Genomic DNA, 24,544 nt, shown 5'->3' with positions numbered 1-24,544 from the left:
TTTTTGTTGTTGTTGTTTTTTAATATTGTCCATATCTTGGTGTACATGTCTCCTTTCCAGGGATCTTCCCTGACAAGCTTATCTCGGGACACTGCTATTCTAACTGCCATTAGTCTCTCATATTTCACACTATTTCTTTTCACAATTATAGATTATAAATAAATGCGTTTGTTCACTTGTTTTAGTCATCTCCTCCACAGGACTGAAAGCTGCCTGATGACTTGGATTTCTCTGTCTTATGAACCACTGAATATTCCATCTGTATATGGTGCTTGGCACATATTAGGTCCATAATAAATGTGTTAAAAAAATGAATAAATGATTTCTACAAAGTGAATCATCTGGTGGGCTGGTTTTTCTTTATCTTGTTTGTGTGGGGGTTACAACGGGTATGTACACCAATGTATATGTGTATGTGAGTGGAAAAAGACTCTTCTGGAGCTTGAATTCCTCCCTGCTAAGACTCTTCAATGGCTCCCCACTTCCCCCTGGACAAGGCTCTAACTCAGCTTAGCTTATAAGGCCCTTCATGAATCCACTTGGCTTTCCTCTGCAGTCTTTTCTCTCACTTCACTTCCCCCCTCTCTTCTCTGCAGAACGTGTAACGTAATGTGCGTGCATGCCTACTAGGCTTGGCCTTTTTGGCTCTAAATTTTCTCCCCCGTGCTGACACCAGGATCATTTCTTGTGACACTCCCTCCTGAGAGCCTTTTCTGAACCTCCATTTCCTCTCTGTGGGTGGCTGGGTGCCCTGTCTTTGTGCTCCCTGTACTATCACCTAAAGCTAGTCTCCAATGTGAGGGCGAAGTGGGGCCTTCTTTTGGGCAACTGGGGAAAAGTACTAACACATTTTTTTTTTAATCCATACCTTTTTGTGTTTTACAATGTGTATAAAACATTAGCATACCATTATACATATATTTCTTTTAAAAAGGAAATATAAATGTATATAGGGGAATATGGTCAAGAAATTTATAAGGGTACCTATTCAAAATAACTTGGAGATCATGATAACATAATACTCTTCACACTGCACTGTATTTGTCTGTTTTTTGTCTGTCTCCTTCAAGACTTTCTTTAAAGAAACTCATGAGGGAAGGGATACCATACAGAGTAGTGTTACCCAAAGGTGGTAGAGGAGCTGGTTTTAGATGGTACATCAAAGAATGACACTTGAAAACACTGACTCCTGTTGAGAACTTGTTGCCCTTTTCAAGTCTCATTCATTCTTCCTCATTACCGCAGGATGAAGTTTAAGCTGGTATCAGTACATTTCTCATACCTCTGGGTGACACTTGCTAGCTTCACCTTTTAACAGAGAGAATCGAGTTTCCATTTAAGCCTTTGAAAAGGGCCAGAATCAGACAACTGGGCTTTATTTCCACCGCTCCTTTCTATTTGTGGCCAGTCATGTTGGTTTTCCTCAACTAACTGTGCAACATCTCTTAAAATGAATGTATTTAAAGAGTGAGTACATTTTTAAAATATTAAGTAAATTATAATAGATGTGAAAATTGGATATGGCAACTCACTTACATCTGAGAAATGTAATGAACGTAATCTTTGATGTACGAAGACTTTGTTAGATTTCTGGCTCTGGCAATGACTAAACAGGTGACTGCTGGCACAGTGTCTTCTGAATCTGTCTGCAAATTGGGGGTGAACATGCTTACTTTGTAGGGTTTTATGAAGATTAGAATGAATGCATTTAAAGATATTTCCCAATGCTTGCACTTGTTTGGTAATAGATAGAGGTTTGTACAATGAATGAATGGCCAAGTGTGAATTGGATAAATAGGAATCAATGAATCAATGAACCTGGATCTTCTCCGAAAGTCCCATCCTTCTCAGTTGGGATGAGTCAGGCTCTGGAGGGTCTCATTCTCTCTTTCACTAGAGTCCCATTTCACACCCAATTGACATTTACCCAGGAGGCTTGGGAAAGTTAATGAACTTTGCCTAGTCCCTTAACTCTCTCCTTTGGAGTGATTAGTGTGAGAGGAGAATGGAACATGGGTGAGACATAGGCTTATTTCGTGGCTCTGCTGGAATCCTGCTAGAACATTGACTACAGAACACAAGACATCTCTAAAGATAAACTCTGCCTTGGCAGTTGATGAGCTCCCCATACCAAGAAGTGTTCAAGACCAAAGGAAATGATGCCCTGACCCAGTCCTGACTCATCTTTTCTCTAAGAAACATCACATCCATCTTCCTGAAAACAAAGAGACATTTCAAGAACATCATGAACCAGGTCTTGAAAGTATGTTTCTGGAATCTATGTATAGACGGATCTGACTTTACAAACCAACATTCAGTCATATTCCTGTCTAACACTTGCAAACACAGTTGTTCTACTTTTATTTCAAAATGAAAGCTATGTTTTTAAGAGGTCAAACCACCTAAGAAACTTTTAAAACCAAATGAACCTCTCCTCTCCACATGGTTTCCCATTTTTCAGTTGTCTACTGCCATCTTCTTTGCATGATGGCTGGGTCCCACGGGGATGGAAGTGGAAGCTTCCAGACTTATTAAGGCACAGAATTGCTCTGTTGCATTCTGTTGGTTAATACAAGGCAGAAGGACAGCTGAGATTCAAAGGAAGAGGACTCCTCTTGATAGAAGAAGTAGTGGCATGTGTGTACAGGAATGGGAGGAATTGTTGGCGCCTGTCTGTACAGACCATCTAATGCATCCACAGACACACAATCCAATTCACGAAACGTGGCTCACTTCTGCTAACACAAGGCTCAGAATGAGCATCACACCCCTGATCTCTGCCATGGGATGTTCACAGAGTCTCCATTGGATCCCCAAAGACGAAGAGCTCGGGTCCTTCCCTGTGGCTTTCATTTTCATTTCCATTGGAGGAAAATCTCATAGAAAGGGCTAGAGGTCCAATTTACTGATATGTGTCTGTAGGACCAAAAGGGAGGCCTCTGTGTGTCTGCGTGTGTATGTGTGCCTGTGCACATGTCCACCACACGTGAATGTATATCTGGCAGGGAGGTAAAGGTTATTTTAGACTTTAAATTTATATCTTCAGCTGTCTTGTGATGCCCTGCTCTCAGTCCATCTTTCCCTGCCACTAAACCTTTGCCCGGACCATCCCTCATGCATGACTGACCTGCCTTCTGCATAAGACCATGTTTTGTTGTTTTCTTTTCTGATGAACAGATCAAGGTCCACTCAATTCAGGCTCTTCATAATGATTCTTTTGATAAAAACAAGTCTAATGGTTTTGATTTTTTTTATTTTTTTTATTCTGAGAGATGTTAAAGGATATATAGGAGTTGGCTAGATGGTAGGGCAGACAGACCATGAAAGGGGAGGAAACAGACTATATTAAGTCTCAGCTCTGGAAGAGAGCATGTCTACAGTTACCTGATAGGATTTCTTTTCTAGCTTCACCTCACACAGAGAGACTTCTGCGGGGACCTGGGGTGAGATGAGATGGGCCTTATAAGGAAAAACAATATGCACATGTAGCCTTCTGTGTGCAGAAGGCAAAGGTTGAGAAAGCACTGGAGAACAAAGGAAGTGCTCACATTTGGCGATTCATATTTGGCTTAACTTGGTTTTGACACAGAAGATAAGCACTAAAATGATTGTGACAGATTTCGGTATTCTTAGCAATAATTTCCCCCTATTACCAGCCCAAGGCCGCATCTGTCAGAATGCAGCCTACTCTATTTAACTCGAGGGGGGAGAGGATTTTCTGCGCAAGTCAATACGAGCACAAATTCACTCATCAAACACAAAGAGAACCATACTTTTTTAAAAGGGACTAGCAGTTTTTATATTAAAATGCCTCAGACATGTGATAATAGCATCATAGTTACGTTTCTTGAAATGGAATTTATTGGGGTGACATTGGTTCAACGCACCGTATAGGTCGGCTTCAGGCGTACGACTCAACAAAACATCATCGGCCGCGCGCTGCATCGAGCACCCACCGGCCAAAGCAGTCTCCTTTTAATCCCCTTTGCCCACCTCCACATACCCTCACCCCCTTTTCCCTGTGGCTATCACCACACCGTTGTCTGTGTCTAGGTGTGAGATATATATACACTTTTTTTTTTCTGAATCCTTTCACCTTCTGAGAACTGTCACTTTCAAAACACGGAGTAAGAGCACATCGATGCTTACAGAAACCAGCGTAAAAGTCTCCAAGCCAGAAGCAGGAATCATGACCAATGAACCCGGACCAAGGAAACCAAACGTTATTTCTTTGAAGAGATCAACAAAACTGACGTACCTTTAGCTGGACTAGCCAAGAAGAGAAAAAGAGAGAAGACTCATTACCACCCTCAGAAATGAAAGCACTCCGGACGTTGCAGAAAGGGTTACCAGCGAATACTAGGAAAGGTGGTATGCGGATCAGCGGGGTAGGCCCCGTCCCTGCCTCTGCGTTTCTCTCGGTCTCTCCCGGCGCAACGGGGAGACATCGGTCCAGACGACACTCCCAACCGGCCCTTCTCAGCATCTTTACCTCCTGCCTCGACACCAAAACTGTTCTTCCAACTTCGGGTTTTGCTTCTGTTTCTGACTCTTGCATTCGTCCCAAGTAACAGGCCTGCGCTGTCACATTTTGCCTTTCCTATCCAGAGAGAAGCATCCACTAGCCCACACGTCCCTGTGGCACGTGATGGTTACAGCGCACGACGCGTCCGAGCGCGGGCCGGGGGCCTCCTCGAATCATCGCACCTCTGTCTCTGTTTTAGAGCCAAAAACGCTGAGGTCAGGGAGAGAAGCGACTTGCCCAGGGCCGAGCAATCCAAGAGGGTGCTTAACTCGGAGCTGCACTGAGATTTTCTGATATGGACACTGAGGTCATCCTCAATCCGCCTCCTGCACCACCATGTACGAACCCACTCCTGGGAAATGGTTACTAACGGGCAAGGGGTTTCTTTTCAGGGTCACGAGAATGCACCAGAATCAGTGGTGATGGCTGCACAATTCTGTGAATACACTAAAATACACTAAAAGCACATTTTAAAGGGTACTTTTTATTGTATGTGAATTATATCTCAATTTAGAAAAGAACCCATTTGTACCCCCATTCTCTAACAACTCAGTCCAGTCAGAGATAAAATGTGAATAATTTATCACCTCTGATGGCTTCCCATCACAGTTAGAAAAAATACAAATGATTTCAGACCATTACCAGACTCTGAGGGTGCCCCACCCCAACCACTCAGCGCACCCCTCCAGAGCACACCCCCGCAGGCAGTATCCGACTGCGAGCACCCCCAACTCCTCACCTGAAGACCCTCTCTTCTCCGAAGAGCCACAGAGGGACACCCCCTGGAGCAGCCCATAAGAAACCATGGGTGGGATCAGATAAATAAGCAGCCCACTTCGCCCCCCCACAGGAAGCGCCAGGGGACCATGCCTCACTCGCCTGTGTGGCAGTCAGGTCAACAACATCACCCGAACTGGAATCCTTCCCTTCCCTTCTCGCTTTCCCACTTCCCTTCCCATGCCTCCTGAAATCACCTTCCAAATAGCTGTTTGCACCCAAACCCTCATCTCAGGGTTTTCTTCTGGGGAAATCCAACCCAAGATAAGGCTTTTGATGAAGCAGCCACCACCTATCTCTCTAACTCCATCTCCTACCACCTGCCTCCTCTCCTCACTGAACCTGCCTTTCACAGCGCACCAAGTTTATTCCTACCTCAGGCCCTTTGCACTAGCACGTGACTTCTAAGACCGGTCTGCCCCTACTTTGTGCATCAGTGGCTTCTTCTCATGTGGCCACCGCTCAAATGTCCCTCCCCAAGAGAGGTCTTCCTTGGACGCTATCTAAAATAAATCCCAACGCCCCCATCTTATGCCCAAACACCCCCCCGTTTCGTCACTGCAAAGCTTTTTTATATAGGAGAAGGTGCTGGAAGGTTTGTTTGCTCCTCTAGGTCCAGTCTACATCCTTCTCCACCCCCTTCTGTGCTCAGGAAGGTTGGTCTTTACGCACTGCTGTAGTGAGGTCCCTGGAGGTCAGGCCGCAAGTCGGATTCAGCCATGGGGGTTCACACAGGTAGTCAGAGGCAGGGGGAGACAGAGCCAGAGTACTGATTTCCGTGGTGTCCTCCCTGCTGAACTCCTTGGTTCACCTTGAAGCTGCTCATGCCACTGGAAATAGTCCTTTGTGAAATTCTCCTAATTATTCAGGCTGTGCCATCTCTTCTGTGGTGTATATGCGTTTGTGCGTGTATGTCCTATTGCACACTCTCTCAAATTATGTTAAGTATCTACATTTCTGTTCGCTCTCTCTATAGGAATATAAACTTCACAAGGGAAGGCATCCTGCCTGCCTTTTCAGGACTGTGCCTCAGTGCCTAACACCATGCTCAGCCTGGAATAGGTGCCTATAAATATTTTTTGAATGTATAAATTCTGTTTATTTAAAAATTGTATCACAGGAAGGCCACATATTGCTCATGGATCATGTCCCGTGTATCTCTTGGGGTAACCGTCTTTATCTAAGTTATTTCAGCTCCCTGGCAACAAAGTTTTCCGAGTTCATGCTTTTCTCCCTTAACCTCTTTGCTCTGGAAGCTGCAACAATGTGTTACAAATGAGTTATTCTCTGGAATGAATTTAGCTGTAAACCCCCTTCTGTTACCGGTTAATAAAATCTAGGAAATTGCCTCCAAACAGCCAGAAATATATTGTGGGAAAATGAGAAGACAGTTGAGAAATAAGGATTTGAGTTTTCAACATTTATGTTTGCTTTCACTCCTAATAAATATTTAAGTTAAATTGAATTTAAGTTAACTTGATGACTATTTAAGTTTAATAGTCATCTGTTTATAGCAGTGCTTTCCACAAATTTTTAGTTAAGAATCTTTGGCTCTTAACCAAAATGCATTAAAAACACACACGCGCACACATACACCTTTCTTCTTCTACTATAAATTTATAACTCTACATTCACTTATGTAATTGTTGCAGGAAGTCTATTTCAGTTGTTTTTCTTTTGTAGAAAAACAGATGGGAAAAGATTCATTTGCATTTGGAATTTAGTTGGTAAATTTTACAGAATAAGTTAGAAATTGTGGTAGGCAAAATAATGGCCCTCCAAAGATGTCCATGTCCTAATGCCTGTGACCTGTGATTGTATTATCTTGTATGGGAAACGAGACTTAATGTTGCAGATGGTTGCTAATCAGTTGACCTTAAAATAGAGAGATTATCTTGGATTTTCTGGGCAGGCCCAGTGTAATCACGAAGGACTTTAAAAGTGGAAGAGAGATGCCGAACAGGGCATTAGAGTGACGTAATGTAAGGAAATTCAACTCACCATTGCTGGCTTTGAAGATCGGGGAAGGGGCCACAAGCCAAAGGATGCAGGAGGCCTCTGGAAGCTTGGACAGGCCCCTGGAAGAAAAGACAGGAAAAAGGATTCTCACTGAGGGCTTCCAAAGGAATGCCACCCTCACACTTTGATGTTAGCTCAGTGAGACCATCAAAATTCTGATTTACAGAACTGGAAGGTGATGAATTTGTGTTAAGACACCAATTCTGTTACAGCAGCATAGGAAACTAATGAAGAAATATAACTATCTTCTCTCTTCTAAAGGGGCAGCCCTATTGTCTCTCTCTTCTCCACTAGAGAGTTTTACTTTTGTATGAAATTCAATTGTGCAAACATGAGTATACGAGTCACTTGGGTACGTTTTTTTGGGTTTTCATGAAGGCATTTGTTTAAAAAACAAGTCTATATTACATTCCAAGTATTTCTATCAAAATGGGAGGTGCCCATAAATTACATTAGATGTAATCTTTCAATTCCCAGCTCTTTTGCAAGAAGCAAAGGAGAAAAAAAGGAATATTCAAGTACCTAAAAATGTGTTGAATGTCAAAATAATATAGATGCGCCCCTCTTGTTTTCCCACCCAGCAGAGTCGGTGAGCTGCGGTGCAAGGGGTTAATATCCATGAATAAGAGTAGATCTAAATCATGAGGGAAATAGTTGATCCCTGGAGTACTGCATTATTTTCAAATTACATTTCCCTGCTTCTTGCTCTCTTGCTTCCATGGTGTGAAGGGAGCTTGCCCACCTCGACATGTTCGGGCGAGCTTAGACGCTTCGAGGGAGCCAAATGACTCAGTCCCTGGACCACTACCAATGTTTTCAGGATTGAATCCTGCTCTTATTTCCTGAGGAACAATGTTTAACTGGCCTTGGTGGCATTGTATCAACTGACATCACCCTTTCATTGCAGATATGTCACGTTAGACAACCACTAGTATGGAGGGTAGTGAAACATGATTATGGAGACTGCTGTGTGTTTTCCGTGTCCTTGGCCAAGGGGAAGGTCCATATCATAAGGATATGTCGATTTTGAGCCCTCCCAATCCGACCTCAAAAATGCTGAAACAGGTTAAATTACATTCATAAACTAGCTATAGAGCAACCCAGTAGGTCTGTCCCTCTGAAAAGTACATCATTCTATTGCCATGTGTTTCATGTAACCCCCATGACTCAGACAGTGCTTGAAACACACCACGCTAGGTTCACACTGGAAGTAATTTTGTTTCCTCCTGTGATTACCAATGTCTATACAATGAATTAGGGAACTCAAAGTAAGTATCCTCATACTACTGCTTAATATTTTGAAAGTTAATATCTGCATGGAAGATGATGAAGTCATCAGCCCAGTGGCCTCTGAATTGGCAAGATTTCTGTGAAGGAGCTCTTTCCCAAACTTGTTTTCAGTATCAGGAGAGCAAGAGTGGATCACGGTCCTTTACAGAACTGTCCACCCAGGCGTGATCTCATGAAGTCACTGGTTGTCCTCAAAATACTCAGCTTCTTTACATGAAAAACAACGGCTGCCTTTATTAAATTAAAAAAGGCAAAAGCCTCTCATCTCTTTCATACCTATGAGAATGGAGGCTGAGGACCCTCACGAAGGCCTCATGAGGCTAATTCCTGGGGAATGAAGGCGATTGGCCTGCAGGGACCTTGATGGAGATGCGGAGAAGAAAGCACAATGGGAAACCTTTCACAGTGCTATAGAGTTCTTTGGATTTTCCTGAAAAGAGAATGCAGTTTTCTGGCTGAGGGGCACAAATTCTTCTCCTTTATGGGTACATTAGTAGAAGAATATGGGGTAGCATCATCTCTAAGTAGAAAGCAAGATGGGGAAACCAAGACAGCAGAATTTGTGAAACATACATCAAATGGGGGCTCTGATCAGAATCAGACTGTGAGATGGAAGGCCAGGGACTGTCACCTTGAAGAGGGTTCTTGAAGATGTCTACAATGTACATTGAACTAATTTCATACAGGTCCTCCGTGGTTGGTTTTCTTTTCTCGGTCCTGTTCTGAAGCCCACGTACGAGTTCTTTGAGTTTTAAGGGTGCTGTGGACTGAATGTTTGTGTCCCCCTAAAATTTCTATGTGGAAACCTAATCCCCAATGTGATGGTATTAGGGGGTGGGGGCTTTGGGAGGTGTAGACCTTATGAAAGGGATTAGTGCCCTTGTGAAAGAGACCCCAGAGAGCTCTCTTGCCCTTTCTGCAATATGAGGACATAGCAAGAAGACGGCTGGCTGTATGCGAACTAGGAAGTGGATATTCACCAGATACCAAACCCAACGGCTCCTTGCTCTTGGACTTCTTGCCCCAGAACTGTGAGAAATAAATATTTGTTGTTTAAGTCGTCCCACTTATGGTATTTTGGTTATAGCATCCCGAACGTGCTAAGACCATAAGACCGAGGGCATCATCTTCTGTTGCTGGCGTTTAAGCTGTGATGGCAGCTTTAAAACAGATAAAGTTGGCTCTGTCCATGTCACCTTGTTTTGGGGCCTCACCTTTTGGCTCACCACATGCTTTAGGCACATTCTTCATAGTTAAGACATTGACTAAGTACCTTGGATAACACATGGTGGGGAGCTGGTCATTCTGTCTCCAACAGGCAAAGCACTGCCCTTTTCATCAGAGTAACACTTGGTTCCAGGCAAAGTACTAGGCATTTTCCAAGTATTATTTTATTACTTTCCTGACATGTTCTTTGAAAGAAGCTCAGCAAATGTCCCAGCAATTTGACCAGCATTGTCCTGGATGACCGGACTTTGTATCTGTCTGCAAAGGTACTGGGGAAGGCTAATGTGCACATTGTTTAAGCTAAAGTTGGATTTGGAAATGACCAGGATGGTGTAATGCTGTGTTCAATATTCGTGCCACATCAGATGACTTCAGATTCTCAGGCCAAAATGAGATGTCCAGGCTGACAGAATGACCTCTGCATAGCCCAAATAAAGGGGTAAACAGAAAAATAACAATAATCCTCCCCAGTCTAGCTACATTTAGCTTTATATCATCTTCCTTAAGCTGAAGCATGTTCTAGAAGGGTTCAAAGTGTGGTCACGTAGATCTTAACAGGTCAAGGCCTTTGGGGGTGAGACTCCGCAAATCTAACCCTTTGACAGCACTCCCGGGAACACCCACTCACAGGAAAGTTTTTAAACCACTGTTCAGGAGGGTTAACATCTCAAACTCTGGTGCCAAGGGCTCCTCCCTTCTTTATTTTTCTCCCCTCTCTTCTTCGCTTCCCGTCCCATGTGTTTCATTTCTTTTGTGATTTCATCTCTTCTTGTTTTCTCCCATATTTTCTGCCAAAGTTTACTTTTCTCCACATGTCAGGGAGAATCAAGATAAGGACAATTAAATCCAATGCAGTTAGGTAGTTAGGTTTAATTACACGGAAAAAAATGTATTCATCAGACTTTCCTGTAGAACGAGATATTTATTTAGAAAACTTCCTTGGCAAGTGCTTGGGATATAAGCCGAGGCCTTCACAGGCCTTGATAGGATCAGCGAGGCTCTGCAGGGGGCAGGGAGGGGAATGTGTTTATTGCTGCTCAGGAGAGGAGGGGAGATAAGCCAGAGGGAGGGGCTGGAAGTAGGGGCAACACCAGTAAGATAGGAAGGTGGGGGCTTACACACCGAGCTCCCGCCATGCCCAGCACCCTCCCCAACTTTAAATAAAGTGTAACCAAATGCTCACGTAATGAGTGAGTGGAGTTTCTGAGTCAATCAAGAGGGAGGGAGGGAGGGAGGGAGGGAGTTTGTTTGAAGCTGTCTGCTCTGGGCTGCCTTCCTGAATGTACTAATGGTAGAATTCAAAACTCTGCCTTGGGATTTCCTTGGGATGGCTTGACTTCTCATATAAGTTGTATAGATTTCAATGGGGTTGCAGTGGTTCCCAAGAAGTAGACAGTTATCCCCACATTAGCTGAAACTGAAGATCAAGGGAAAGTCCTTGTGACCTCTTGTTGAGAGAGATGCCATAACAATAGGTGATGCTGTAAACTGGGGGAAAAAAGCAACATCATCGAAAAGCCCAGTGCACTCGAAAGCCATATCAATGGCACAAGAGGGAATGTTAGTGTCTTGAGAGGTTGATTTGTAACTTCTGCTCACGTGGGCAATTGGATGTTCCAGAGGATGTTGATCTGGAGCAACAGAGAGAAGACAACTGGTCTGAGTTCATCCTCGCCTGCAGAGGCCTTCCTTGCAATGTGCGTGCATATGGTTGGGACTTGGGGAGATGACATGGGTGGTGGCACCAAGCGGAGAGAAGGCATATGGCCATGGGGCCTCACTCCAGAGCAAGACCCGCATGGGCTGAAAAAGCCACCAAACATGAACAATCATAGTGTCATTCGTGTCAGAACTAAAGCTTTGCCTTTGAAATGCTTTGAGGGATTTATCAAAGCTGGAAAATCTATCACTTCAAATCTGTAAGCATTTTATTCTGATAAATACATGGCTACTCCATTGGATACTATTATCTTGCCTGAGAAAAATTACCTGGAGGGACCCTTCAGTGGTACATAAATTAAACAAGTACCACCAGTGTTCCTGAGGAAATCTTGTGAAGAACCAGGAAGCTGAAGTCAGATTTAGAAAGAAAAATTTGGTAACTTCAAACGGAATGTTTGGTTGAGCCGTAGTTCTGCTTCTATTGTTAGTATTTTTGTTGAGGGGCTGAAGTACTTCTTGTTTCCACTGAAGCTCAGTCTGAGCTGTGCTGATGAGCATGGCTTGTCCTTATTGATCTAAGTGTATTTTTGTTAAAGGGTATGAAACAGATGAGGACAGGTGCATGGCCATCCTGGGCAAAGACCGGCCGAGACCGTTATGTTGATAAGCTGCAGGCAAGCTCTTGAATATTCAGTGGTCGGGCTTGGAGCACTGTCTGGGCGGCAGACCACTGCTTTGCGATCTATTATTTGAGGTGAGGAGCGGGCGAGGGTGGGAGGATGGGGCCGGGGGTGCGTGCTTTGGAAGTGAACTGAAAGTATCCATCGTGCTGGGATGAGGTCAGCACTAGGACAGAGACGGAAGCTTGGTCTGGGTCCCATGGTGGTGAGGCATGGACACGGGGAGCGAGACACGCCTGCTGTCCTTCCCCAGAGGGAAACGTCCAGGCAGCTCTGTGCAGGCGTCATGAGGAAGGGTCTGGGCCTGCGGCTCTAAGCAGGGCCACAGTCCGTTTCCATCGAGACAGTCTTGCTGCATTTCGCTTACAGCCAAAACTACAGTCACATCTTCCCCCAAAGAGAACAGAGCAAAAACAAGCAACAGCAATAACAACGGCAACGTTCTAACTGTGTAGATAGGAGACTCCGTGGGAAGGGAGGGCAGCCGGAGCGTGGGATCAGCCCCGCCCAAGGAGGGTGAACAGAGGTCTTGGGGAAGCACAAGAGAAGGGAGATGAGCAGCGGCCAGGCGGATGCTGAGGGCTCGGGCCAGCGCCCCTGCGACGCAGCCAGCAGCGGAGGCCCCACGCATGTCCGCTCCCTGGCTCGGTGACCTCACCAGGCTTCTAAGCTGGTGAAGCTAATGCACCATACAAATTACAGCAACAACCACGCCGGCGATATCTAATAACATGACAGCAGGAATACCACGACTGCTCTCTTCAAAACAGATACCACGAAGGACGTGCTGGTCCTAAGAACTTAAACTCTTGTAAAAGGCTTCTCCCATTGCCCTTGTCTCATCCTTCAGACTTGACTATTCCCTCCAAATGAGTCATTCCAATAGGAATGTTAATGCCTTTGACATGTGTCAACATTACCCCGAAAAAAAGATGTTGGATTGTTTTATTGGCACACACAGCACAAAGAAAACTGACAATGCACGTGTTTGTCTGGGCCTGACACTTACAAGGCAAAGTCCAACCTAATGTCTCATGGAACCCTTACATCAGCCCAGGGAAGGACTCTGCCCCCCACCTATGCTCCAGCCACCCTTCCTTTTAGTTAAAAAACGTGCTCTTGATAGATCTGGGCTGCTTTCTTTTTCGAATCAAAAACACCCGTGGAGGCTTTACGACATGCGCTAGATATTAACAGTATGAAAATAAAGTATCTACAGTAACATGCAATTGGGAGTATAGAGATGACACGGGATAACGCGTGTAAAAATGTAGGTGTTTGCACTAAAATAATTGCAGCTTTCTGACATTTCAGTTTTTAGTTGGTGATAGATCTCAGCCATTGCTCATGTCATGTTTGCTTCCTCATACCCCATTCGCCTTTCATCAACACCTCCACGATATGGTGCCCTATATTAATGTTTGCCATCGAGCTCCCTGGCTTTGCCTCTTCTGATTGGGGTGTGACTGATCCAGAACATTCCAAAGGGTAACATAAATGTGGGGCTGTTATCTGACTTGTGCCTTTTCAGCTCATTTTCCGTCATCCCAAAGAGCATTCTAAAAATTACATAGGCTTAGATATTATTCCACTCAAGCTTTCAGGGTAGGAGTTGTCTAATAATATTTTTGATATATGTGTGCAATAATTCTTGATATGAACAGAAAATAAAGAAGACCCTGAGGGATTTACAGTCTGGAGGTTGGGGGGATAGCTGAGGAAAAGTTTTCAGATGATTCTGAACTTGGGTGGGCAGACCTCGTTCAAACCAAAAGAGATGGCAAATCTCAGTAGACTAATTGGCTTCTCTCTCAGATCTCCCCATGTGCTCCATCCAGCCAGGGTACTTTATATCTCCTTTCCCAGGACAGGTTCTGTGTTCCTCCCAATTCACATGGGAGCTTGGCAAGGTGCTCAGATTAGGTGTTCTCTTGTTCATTAGACTTTATGTGTGAGAGAGAATTTGGTACCAGCCTGGAGGACTTGGCTAAGGGGAAGGTGAGGTCTGGCTTTTCTGGAACTTCAAGCAAGTTGTACCAAGGAGAAAAGGCTGCCACGCTGAAATGAAAGGAGGCTGCAGATCGCAGTGTGTTCATGCTGTGTGCATTGACGTGCAAGAGTAGTCTACAGCTCTCGGAGATCTGGTGAGGTCAAACCCAACCAAGTTTCCACAGTGAAGACTTGAGCCTCTAAGGTGCCAACAGGAGGGTAGTCACAACAAGGCCCACTAAAACTTGGCCATGAAAGTTATCGATGGGCGTACCTCATAAAACATTAAGTTCAGGCTCATTTCAATTAAGCCTCTCAGAGCCTCAGGTGCTTGTCCAAAGCTTACCTGAGACTGAACTCTTGGAAACAACTGAGTTTGCTGAGTCCTGTAAGAACTTGTTTCCCCATGAGGAGTTTGGCAATGAGAACCCCCCCCTCCCCAAATCCCCATCTCCACTCCAGCCTAAAAATATCCCATCTAAAGAAAAGTAGGTTCCAAACATTTATAAACCATAGGTATTTTGGGTTTCAGGGGGGTGAGATCTCAAAAATTATCTTTCTGTCCCAGAAGAAGATATCTAATAATACAGAATTGTAATTTCTCCATTAGACAGAAACAGTGAAGGGCGTTGCCCAAAATATGGTTTTCTCTTTTCTATTCTAGGTTGAAAACTGTGGGTTGGACTGAGTTAGATTTGGGGGTTAGGTCAAATGGAGTTGGCTTCCCCTAACTTAGGTCATTAAAAGCCTTTATCTAATATATTTAATAACAATGATAATGACAATAACTGACACCAAGTGGAACCCTTATTCTATACCAGCGCTGTGCCGAGCATTTCATAAGTGATTATCTCATTTTATCCTCACGGACTAGGTACTGTGATTATATCGACATTGTATGGACAAGAGAAACAGGCTATGGGAGGTTCCATTATTTGTCTTGATTCACTGTTATTAAGTGGCAGGAACTGAACTTGGGTCTCTCCAGTTACATAGCCCATGCTCCCAAGCATTTTGCTAGATAAATCCCTGCTGAGATAGTTTACACAAGAAAGAACAAAGCTCTCATCTAAATACATGAATCTGGTTCTGTTAATAAGATAGTGGGCATGAAAATACTTTTAGAGCTGCGAAGCCTCACAGAAAGGTTAAGAATTAATTATTACAAAGAAAGAAATTCTACAGTGTGGGAGGGAAAGCGGAAAAGGGAAAGTGGGACAGATATTGATCATGGAATTAAAAGAACTATATCTTGAAAACATATCAATGTAATGATTATGAATTTGTAAAATGTAAGTATTCAAGGGCTGGGAGAAATATGGAGAAAAAGGGGAAAAGATTAATTTGTGGGGAGGTGTAAAATTAGGGACAGATCTTTTCTTTCTATAATTTAGATTTCCGTTAAGTCATTTGTGTAAATTAAAGAGGCACATGCATGAATCCATTTTGAGAAGTGGTCATTCAGGACTATTCAGTGGTTAACCACAGCCCTCCAAGACAGTCTTGGCATGTCAAGGCTTTGTCACTGACAGTATTTGGAGGGAGCTTAGATATTACATGGTAAATGTCTGTATTCTTCCACAAGGCCACACTCTCGGACGTCACCCTGGTCAAAAGGAAAATCATGGATTGGGAGAGGAAGAAGAATGCAAAGTTTTGGCCTTGACTTAAAAAAGGCTGCAGGTTGCCCAGCTGGTGTGGCTCAGCAGTTGAGCATCGACCTAGGATCCAGGAGATCGTGGTTCAATTCCCATCAGGGCACATGCCCGGGTTGCGGACTCGATTGCCAGGAGGGGGCGTGCAGGAGGCAGCCGATCAATGACTCTCTCATCATTGATGTTTCTCTCTCTCTCTCTCCCTTCCTCTCTCTGAAATCAATAAAGACACATACACATTCCCCCCACCCCCCCAAAAAAAGGCTACAGGTTCCTCTACTTGTTTTAGAAATGCAATGGATCTAAAATTTACATGTGCATAAGAATCACCTGGAGACCCTTGGAACCTGTAGGTTCTCAGATTCATTCTTAGACACTGTGACTCAGAAGTCCAATGGGGCCAGAGACTCTGCATGTTAATCTGCCTATTTTCACAGGCTCCTATGGCTTGTTAATGGGGGGGGGGGGGGCAACATTCTCTGCAATTATAATTTCTCCTTTTTATATTTTAATAATATTTATTTTTATGAATATAAAAAGAGCATATCAGTTTATGCAGAGAATATTTATTGAGTTCTATCTAAGGCTGTGTGTTAGGTAGAGGAGGGGAGTGGGGTTTGGCACTGAACACAGCACAGTCCCTGCCTTCGGGAAGCGTGTACTTTAGAGGACGCAGCGACAGTGACACATAGCAAATAAACAACTAAATCCGTAGGGTGTCAGACAGTGAACATTGGCGTGCAGCAGAATAAAGCCAGGTAAGAAAAATAAAGAGGGGAAAGTAACTAATCTATGCGTTAGTTATACATATACGTACATATTAATGTGTACATACTTTTGAAACCACTGAACACAGTGAAAAGAATATAAAATATCACCCATACTCCTATTACATAGAGATAACCACTGTTAAAAGTCTGTCCTATTTTCTTTCAAACTTTTTTCTGTGTATTGAATTGGGATCAGATCCTATCCACTTTCTTAGTGTAACCTGCTTTTTTTTCCCCCCTCAACATGCCACAATAATTCTCCCATGTCATTAACATGATTTTATATTTAAAGGTTTGCTAAGTGCCATTGTAGGAATGCACAATTGATTTAGCTATTTCCTCTGTCCTTGGTCATTTAGATTATTTCCCATTTTTCACCAATATAAATATGACACTGATGCTCATTCTTACCTATAAATCTTTGCATGGGTATCATTCATATATATATATATATATATATATATTTAGCAAAAATGTGTGTGTTTTTTAATGTTTTCTTGAAGGAGATGCTAAATTGTCCCTGAAGCAGGGTGGAGACTCGGCCATCTTATCCCCCAGGGTATACTAAGCTCCATAAAGAGTTCTGTTCTGGGTTTGCATTTCATTTGCCCCCATCTTGAGGGCCCAGTTCTCCCAGGTCTGGGACTATGTATGTGCCACTCCCCAGTGTGACATTCTAAAAGGACCCTCCCTGTCTATACAGTAGAGTACAGTGTCTCTGACCACATGGATACCTTCCCCAGAATCTGAAGGGGTGACCTTCATCCCTTCCCCCAGTCTTTGCTTGATGAGTTTTAATCTATTCCTGGCCTCTCAGGGCCCCCCTCCAGGATGCTGTAATCACCGCACTAACCTGTGTTCACATTTCCCATTATCGAGCACAAATCCCCCGTGCATAACAGAGCCCGGCTGCTTCCTAATGGCCCCACCTCCCAACTTCTAATGGCCCCAGCTCCCAACTTCTAATGGCCCCGTCCTCATTTCTCCCAAGGGCCAGCTCTTTTTGCTAGTGTTTTAAGATTCCTGGTCCAGACGAAATCTCCCCCATGATGTCCATCCGGCCAAATTGAAGGTGATACAGGCAGTGAGACAGCGAGACGGGTGTGTCTGAGTCAATAGGACAGAGGAACCTCTCAGGGCTATCCATCTTCTGTCTCCTCCAGTGACATCCAACTGCCCCGCTCCTTGTCTGCGATTAGGGGATGAGAGATGACATCCCTAATTGCTAGTGCCATGCCACGAAGAGGGGGTGGATGCTGGTACTCCGAGCACAGCCCTCCCTTCCAGGCCTGACAACTACTTCCTTGGAGATGCTGCTTCTTTCTTTGTGGGTAAAACCCATTCAAATGTGGACATCCCCTTTTGCGATTCGTCATGTGGGAAATTTAACTTCTGGAGGAAATATTAGCAAGGACAAAAAAGGCTCTTCTGGAGTCGATCCATATCAGGGCTTGAGCTGTCTGTGCTGTGCCTCACTCAAGAAAGAGGCCCTCACCCACTCTTGACCTCAACTGCAGCTTCCTCAAAATGGATAAAACGTTGTGCTGATGTAGAAAATGAGGGTCAGAAGTGATTACCAAGCATGCTGCAAGCACAAACATAATGATTGTTTTAAAAAAGGAAAATACTATAAGCAGTGGACAATGCCAGCATCTCCATTTTTTTTTATTTTTTTTTTGGTTCCTATAAAGCCACCTGGGGATCAAGTTTTCCATTTCTCCCTTCCTTGTTCAAGGTGAGAGATCATCATGTGCTTCCACAGCCAACTGCTAAGTATGTGGGTTTTATGTTTGGCACCAATTTCTCGGAAGAGAGAGGGGTGGGTGGTTAGGGAGTAGAAGAAACAAGAAGAAAAAAAAAGCTCTTCAGTTGCAAATTCAAGACGTTATCTCTGAACTTGGATTTAATTGTTAACCAGTAATTAAATTATTAAAACAAAGAAGAGTCTTCTGTCCAAATCTCCAAAGGATTCCCAAGGAGCAGGCTGGAGCCTCTTTGAGTGACAATAATACAAGCCAAGGGATGGACATTCCCAATAGGCACAGGTGGCTCTAACTGCCCCTTGTAACTTCTGCTCACTTTCTCTCGGGTGCTTCTAGCATTCCTGCCTCACTCAGGTTTGAAAAAAGAGTCAATTCATTGGCCCAACAAATATGACAGGGCTCTCACTTCCTTCCAGGAATTCTTGTGGTGCCTGGGGTTTAGAGGGGAGCAACTGAGAGAAAGTTCCTCCCTTCACAGAGCTTTCTTTCTAGTGGAGTAAAGGCAGATCATCAACTGGTAAAGAATTAAAAAAACAAAAGCCAGCAGCACTTTCAGGGCCTGAGCAGTACTTACAGGAAATTAACAGGGAAGGGTGATTAAATGTTAGCGGTGTGAGCAACTGACGGAGACAATGTCCTCATCTCCATTTCCCATTCCATTCACAGGAGCCAGGAGCCAGAGGGAATATTTTGAAGGGGAGATGTAATCATGCATAATCATGGGGACTTGACATTTCATTACTGGTCCTTTAAACATTGTCTTTTTCCCTCCACTAGACTGTAAATGTCATGAAAGCAGGAACAGAACTGCTGTGTGAACATCCTCCCAGTGTTCCCATAGTAGGAGCTCAATAAATAGTTGTTGAATAGATGAGTGGAAGGATGGATGGATGGATGGATGGATGGATGGATGGATGGATGGATGGACAGATGGACAAACTAAGAAAGATTTTGAGGAAGCTGCTGTGATTGACATTTATGATAGGTGCAAGCTAATTGGTGTCCATCAGGGAAGCACCCAAGAGGAAGGGCAACAAGAATATAGGATGCCTGGAGTTGGAAAGCTGACTCCAGATGCTCTGAAAAATGGCAACTCCATATCCCTTCATCACCAACCCAGGCATTAAAGCCTGTAAAGGTGAACCTGACAGCCTCATTTTGATAGTATTAAGTCAAGAAGAGTTTCCAATGGAAGACCACTGAGTAGAATGGATGACTCAATTAATGTCATAATTCAGGCTCCTGTGAACATAGGAGAGATTGCAGGGAGCAATGGGAGCACAGCCCTCAAGGACTTTTGGACACTTAGATTATGATCTTCATTATGAAGTTATTCTGGGTTCTTCCTTTATGTGCAGGGCTGATACCACCTCTAAGTCAGGAGCTTTGCTGTTATTACACCTGATTCTGTTTATGCCTACTGCCTTTGTTTAAACACTGAATCAGTATCTTTCCTAAAAAGGTAATGTTTTCTGTTTGGGCCAATTGGAAGTCTTGAAGGTGAAAGCTTTTTAGGATAATCCAGATCTGAAATTCAACCTGGCTTCATCCAAAAAGCAGTGAATTTCCTATTAGGGAAGAAATTCAAGTTGAGGGTGGATATATCAGGGGTGTTCCAGATCAAACACTGTGTAAGAATTAACAAAAAAAGATAGTTGCTCTGAAATACTAATCAAACCTGATCTTTTGTGAGCCAGTGACATAAAACATTCATTCTGTGTGCTGTCAAAGAATACTTTATCGTAGTCTGCATCCATGACACACACTTGGAGTCAGGATCCAAGGGTTTTCTGGGCCTTGATTTTCTCATTTGCAGAAAGGGGTTGAAAAGTTCTATCTCCCAGAATTGTTGTAAGGGTTCTCAGGGGTAATACTTAGGAAATACCAGGCTTCTACTCAGCATGTAATAAATCTTGGTGGCATTTGAATCTGAACTCTTCAGTTCACAGACACTGAAAGTTTAACATTTCTTAATAATATAAGCTACACTGGGAGAAGGCAGAAATCAGTAGGGCTCCAATGTTCCCACTCCCTGATTATGGAAGCAGTGAAAAATGTGTTGATTTTATCCCTTTGGTGAGCTGTACACCCACCTAGCAAGACCAGGCCTAAACATATGGTCCCAATTTCTTGTCTTAGGGGAAAGATCAAGGTTTTTGGAGAAGGTGATTTTCACCAGCCTCAATAAAAAGTAACTTCCCATCTATAAAAAGTGGATTGAACTATAGCAGTCTCTGCTAATTGTACTCAGTGGACACGTGGACGTCAGACCCAACAGAGGACATTTGCCCATGCTGGTTCTTCTTCCTGTCGGCTCTCATCCCCAACACTATGTCCATCCATGTAACCTCAGCTCAAGCATCACATCATCCATGAAGCCTGTTTTGATGGCTCCAAACGATTTTCAGTCCCTTTGTCACGCTCTGTGATTATGTCATGCATCCACGTCTCCTTTGTAACATGGATAACAGTAAGTCTGATAGCTGGATGGGGTTTGGGTAATAATGTTTCTCCCACTTGATTGCAATGGGGTGGGGGGAATACCCAGTGTCTAGCACAGAGGCAGAGCATACTCCAAGGGAATTACTGTGGAAGAGAGAAAGGAGCTTGCAGGGTTCTTGGCTAAAAAGAATACCGAAAGGAGAGACAAAGCATTGTGCAGGTAGGTCGGTGTCTCACCGAATGGACAAAGCTTGGCAGGGAGTAGAGGTTGAAACAGGAGGGGTTTAGGTTAGTGTTCAGGAAGAAAGCTACTTTGCAAACATTCTCAAAAGCCAGGGCTGCCTAAAAAAGATAGTAAGACACTGGAGGCAACAACTATTCATTTTATCAGCCTCTACAAACAATAATCTGATTTGCTCCAATCCCGATTTTTCTTTTCCATAGGTTTTAAAGAAAAGTTGTAGAAAATAAACTTTATGGTGAAAGATTATAAGCAGGGTTTCAGCTAGGCTTTTTAAGCTAGGGGGATTTAAGGAAGGAGACAGTACTATCTTTCTGGGACAGAGGGAGTCTCTAGGGATGGGTGGAGCTAGAAAGACTCTCACCAGCTGGGTAATACTGGTTATGGAGTTCAAAGGCATCTCCTTTAAGTCATCAGAAAAAGAAACATCCCTTAGGCTTCTTCTTTGTTATGAAAGATGTACGTATGCCCAGGTCCTCTGCAAAGCGAAGAGAGAAGGCTAGTTGGGGCCTTTCTGCTGAGCCTATTAGGCAACAGCAGATTGAGTACAGACACGCTTCCCTCTGGTGCCAGGTTCAGAACAAGGGCTAGGATGGTAGGCAGCCCTCTGCCAAGTAGAAACCAGCCTTGCCAGCAGATGCTCCTCTACCAGTCAACCCTGCTCCCAGCTCAGGGGCCACTTCTCAGGAAGTCTCCAAACAAAAAGTAGAATACATTTCATTTCTCACTGACTTTTCTTTCTTTTTTTGCTTCTGGGCTTCCCAAACCCTACATTTTGTTGTTTTAAATTCATAATGTATAGGCAACGGGCATTCTTGGAGAGCAGGGAAGCTAGCTAGGGAGGAGGCAAATCTTGGGTCTGCCACTCTGCTACTGTGACTTTGGGCCAGGTGCACCGCTTCTCTGCGCCTAATTGTCCCCACCTATAAACAGGGTTAATTTTGCTGCCATATTGACCACCATAGTGGTGAAGCCGTAAACAAGATGAATCCGAAGGAAGATCCACATAACAAGCAAGTGTTAAAACTAGTGATGGGCTAGGAGAAGCCTGGGGTCATAAACACGCCCATTGGGAGCTGTGCTGGGACAGGGTACAGCCCGGTGGGGGGCATGAACTCCACTGAGACACGTGCACAGATGGGGGACCTACGAACACATGGGCTATCTTAGAGTTGTGCAACAACACAGGGATATGGAGAGAACCAAGGGTTCTGGAGCCAGAGGCATACTCAGGTTCAAGTCCTGCTTCTGCCTGTAGACCTGCAGCAAGCATGTCACTCACTGCTCTGTGCCTCGGTTTACCCATGCGTAACAAGCTTGAAATAGAATACAGCATGGCAATTGCTCAGCACAGTGTCTGGTAGGGCAGATGATATTATTATCAATGTGACTGTATGTACAATAGTTTTGATTAATCCAAAGTACCCAATGCCGCATACATCTCACTTCTCTGTCTCGCAGAAACTTTCCCTCCTGGGCGCTTTTCCAGGCTCTAAACGGAGGCCCTGCTTCTTCCATGCAAATGCTCCAGCCTGTGGGCTGGGGGGTGTAGGAGGTAGGAGGGCTGCTGCTTTTGCAAGTGACTCAGAGGCTGGTTATTGGTCAGGGGCGAAGAACGGAGGCCGGAGAAGCTGCGGGTGCTCTCGCCCAAGTTCACCGAGTTGACAGAGTTATTAAAACCTGAACCGCACACAGGGAGCAGGAAGGAGAAATCCTAATAGAGCCGCCCGCGCGCCCCGCCCTGTACCTTCGGGCTGTGCAAAGCCAGCGGGGCCGAGCCGGGAGCGGAGAACTAGTCTGACAGGTGCAACTCCGCAGGCGCCCGGCCTCGGGCGAGGCGCAGGAGGTGTGGGTCCGGCTCAGGCGGCGCCCCCAACTCCGTCCCGGCCCCTCGTTGGAAAACAAAACAGAACAACAACAACAAAAAAAACAAAACCCAAAAACCGGGCAGAGGCGCGCTGCAGCCGCAACGGAGCCGGGGAAGGGGAGGAGCCCGCCGCCCCTCGCTCGCTCACCATTGGTCCGTCCGCGTAGCAACAGCGGCGGGCGGACCAATAGGAGGCGCGGAGCCGCCGGCAGGCTCCGGGAACCGGGCTGCCAGAAAGTTCCCCGTCCCTGCCAAGAAAGCAAAGCCGGGGCTCTTCAAACTTCCCGCTGCTAAGTGTTTCTTCTTTCTCTTTCTCTCTCCCCTCCCCCCTTTCCCTTTGCAACTTGTCTTCGCTCTCCCCTGAACCGGTGACCATCTGCAAACCCCAATGACAAGGGCTTCACTTTGAATATCCTATGTGTGTGTTTTGTTTGTTGGAACAGATTTGCAGACCTGTGCCCAAAGGAAGGGCAGTGTGAGCACCTGTTGGGGGCCCCCAAGGGTTTAGATGTCTGATTGCATTTAATATTACTTGTAATTCTGGGAAGTGGGTCGCCCTGTCACCATTTACTAGATGGGAAGTTGAAATTCAGAATGACCCATGGAAGTGTCCAAAGTGACTCTGTTTAGTAGTATGCGGTCCAGCAGGATTCAAACCAGGCTGGTCTGATCTTACAGACCCCTTGGTTTCCACGATGCCACCCACGTTCACAGCACATCCCGGGGTGATATATCCTATAAGCTGCAAGACACGGATCCAGGCTCACTATGAGTTGCCTAGCCGGATGGCTTCCTGGAGTGTGACCCGCGCAAGCACACCGGGCAGGCCTTGCGTGTAGAAAATCTCACACTAGGTTTCTTGCTCTGCTGTTGCTGTTTTGCAATTCCTAATATGTTTTGAAGAAGAGGCCCTGTGTTTTTATGTTGCACTGGGCCTGCAAATTATCTAGCCAGCCCTGCATCCAGGTATGAGGCTTCTAGGACAATTATGAGGACAGCTTATTAAAATGCCCCAGAAGAATGCATATTTTGGGAACTTAAGACCTCAAGTAAAGAAGGCTTGTAAGTCTCTCTCTCTCCCTCTCTTTCTCTCTCTCTCTCTCTCTCACACACACACACAAAGACTTCTGCACACACCCTGAGGATTAGTCAGTTTTATGACACTGTAACTGTAATTTGAATCCCCAGTCTATTAAATGGGAGTGTATATATTTATGGCTGTGTTTATGTGTGTGTGCGTGCGCCTGTGCGTGCTAGCAGGAGAGGGCATAGGGGATTGGGGAATTTACAACACACAGACGCAGCCCTGATTATCCACCCTGTTCTTTCCCTTTGGAGACGTTACAGGGGATTTGAACCAGGTCCTGCTTTTATGAAATACATACTTGGGAGGTTTGGAGTGGCCGTAAACGCTGGTCTGTGTGAGAGTGAGGTTGAGGCGGTGCTGGGTCCCCTAGGAGGAGACAAGCCTTGAATACACTGTCCAGCGAGCCTGGCAGAAAAGCCCCCACATATTCGTGCATCTGTTTAACCCCCAAATCCGAGTCTTCTTTCCTGGAAAAGGGAGGCCTTGTTTTTAGTTCTCTGGATTGTGTTGACTTTACTCTCTGAGTGAAGAGATTATCAGTGCATCGCTA

At 44.7% G+C, this 24,544-nt stretch overlaps 1 protein-coding gene across 3 annotated transcripts in view; it reads right to left on the bottom strand.

The window, feature by feature from the left end:
- The window catches only part of MAF (MAF bZIP transcription factor), a 131,423-nt gene extending 108,420 nt beyond the window's left edge, over positions 1-23,003 (bottom strand). For all 3 annotated transcript variants that reach the window (XR_015716030.1, XR_015716029.1, XR_015716028.1), the window contains exons 1-2: positions 22,788-23,003; positions 7,304-7,380 (exon numbers count right to left, since the gene is read on the bottom strand). The gene's annotated coding sequence lies outside the window, so the exon portion shown is untranslated. The remainder of the gene's footprint in view (positions 1-7,303; positions 7,381-22,787) is intronic.
- Positions 23,004-24,544: the final 1,541 nt, after the last annotated feature.

This window comes from Miniopterus natalensis, chromosome 18 (assembly GCF_054644295.1).
Source record: "Miniopterus natalensis isolate mMinNat1 chromosome 18, mMinNat1.hap1, whole genome shotgun sequence".
Taxonomy (NCBI): Eukaryota; Metazoa; Chordata; class Mammalia; order Chiroptera; family Miniopteridae; genus Miniopterus; species Miniopterus natalensis.
Note: the sequence above shows the minus strand (reverse complement) of the source record. Positions and strands in the feature narration are given on the sequence as shown.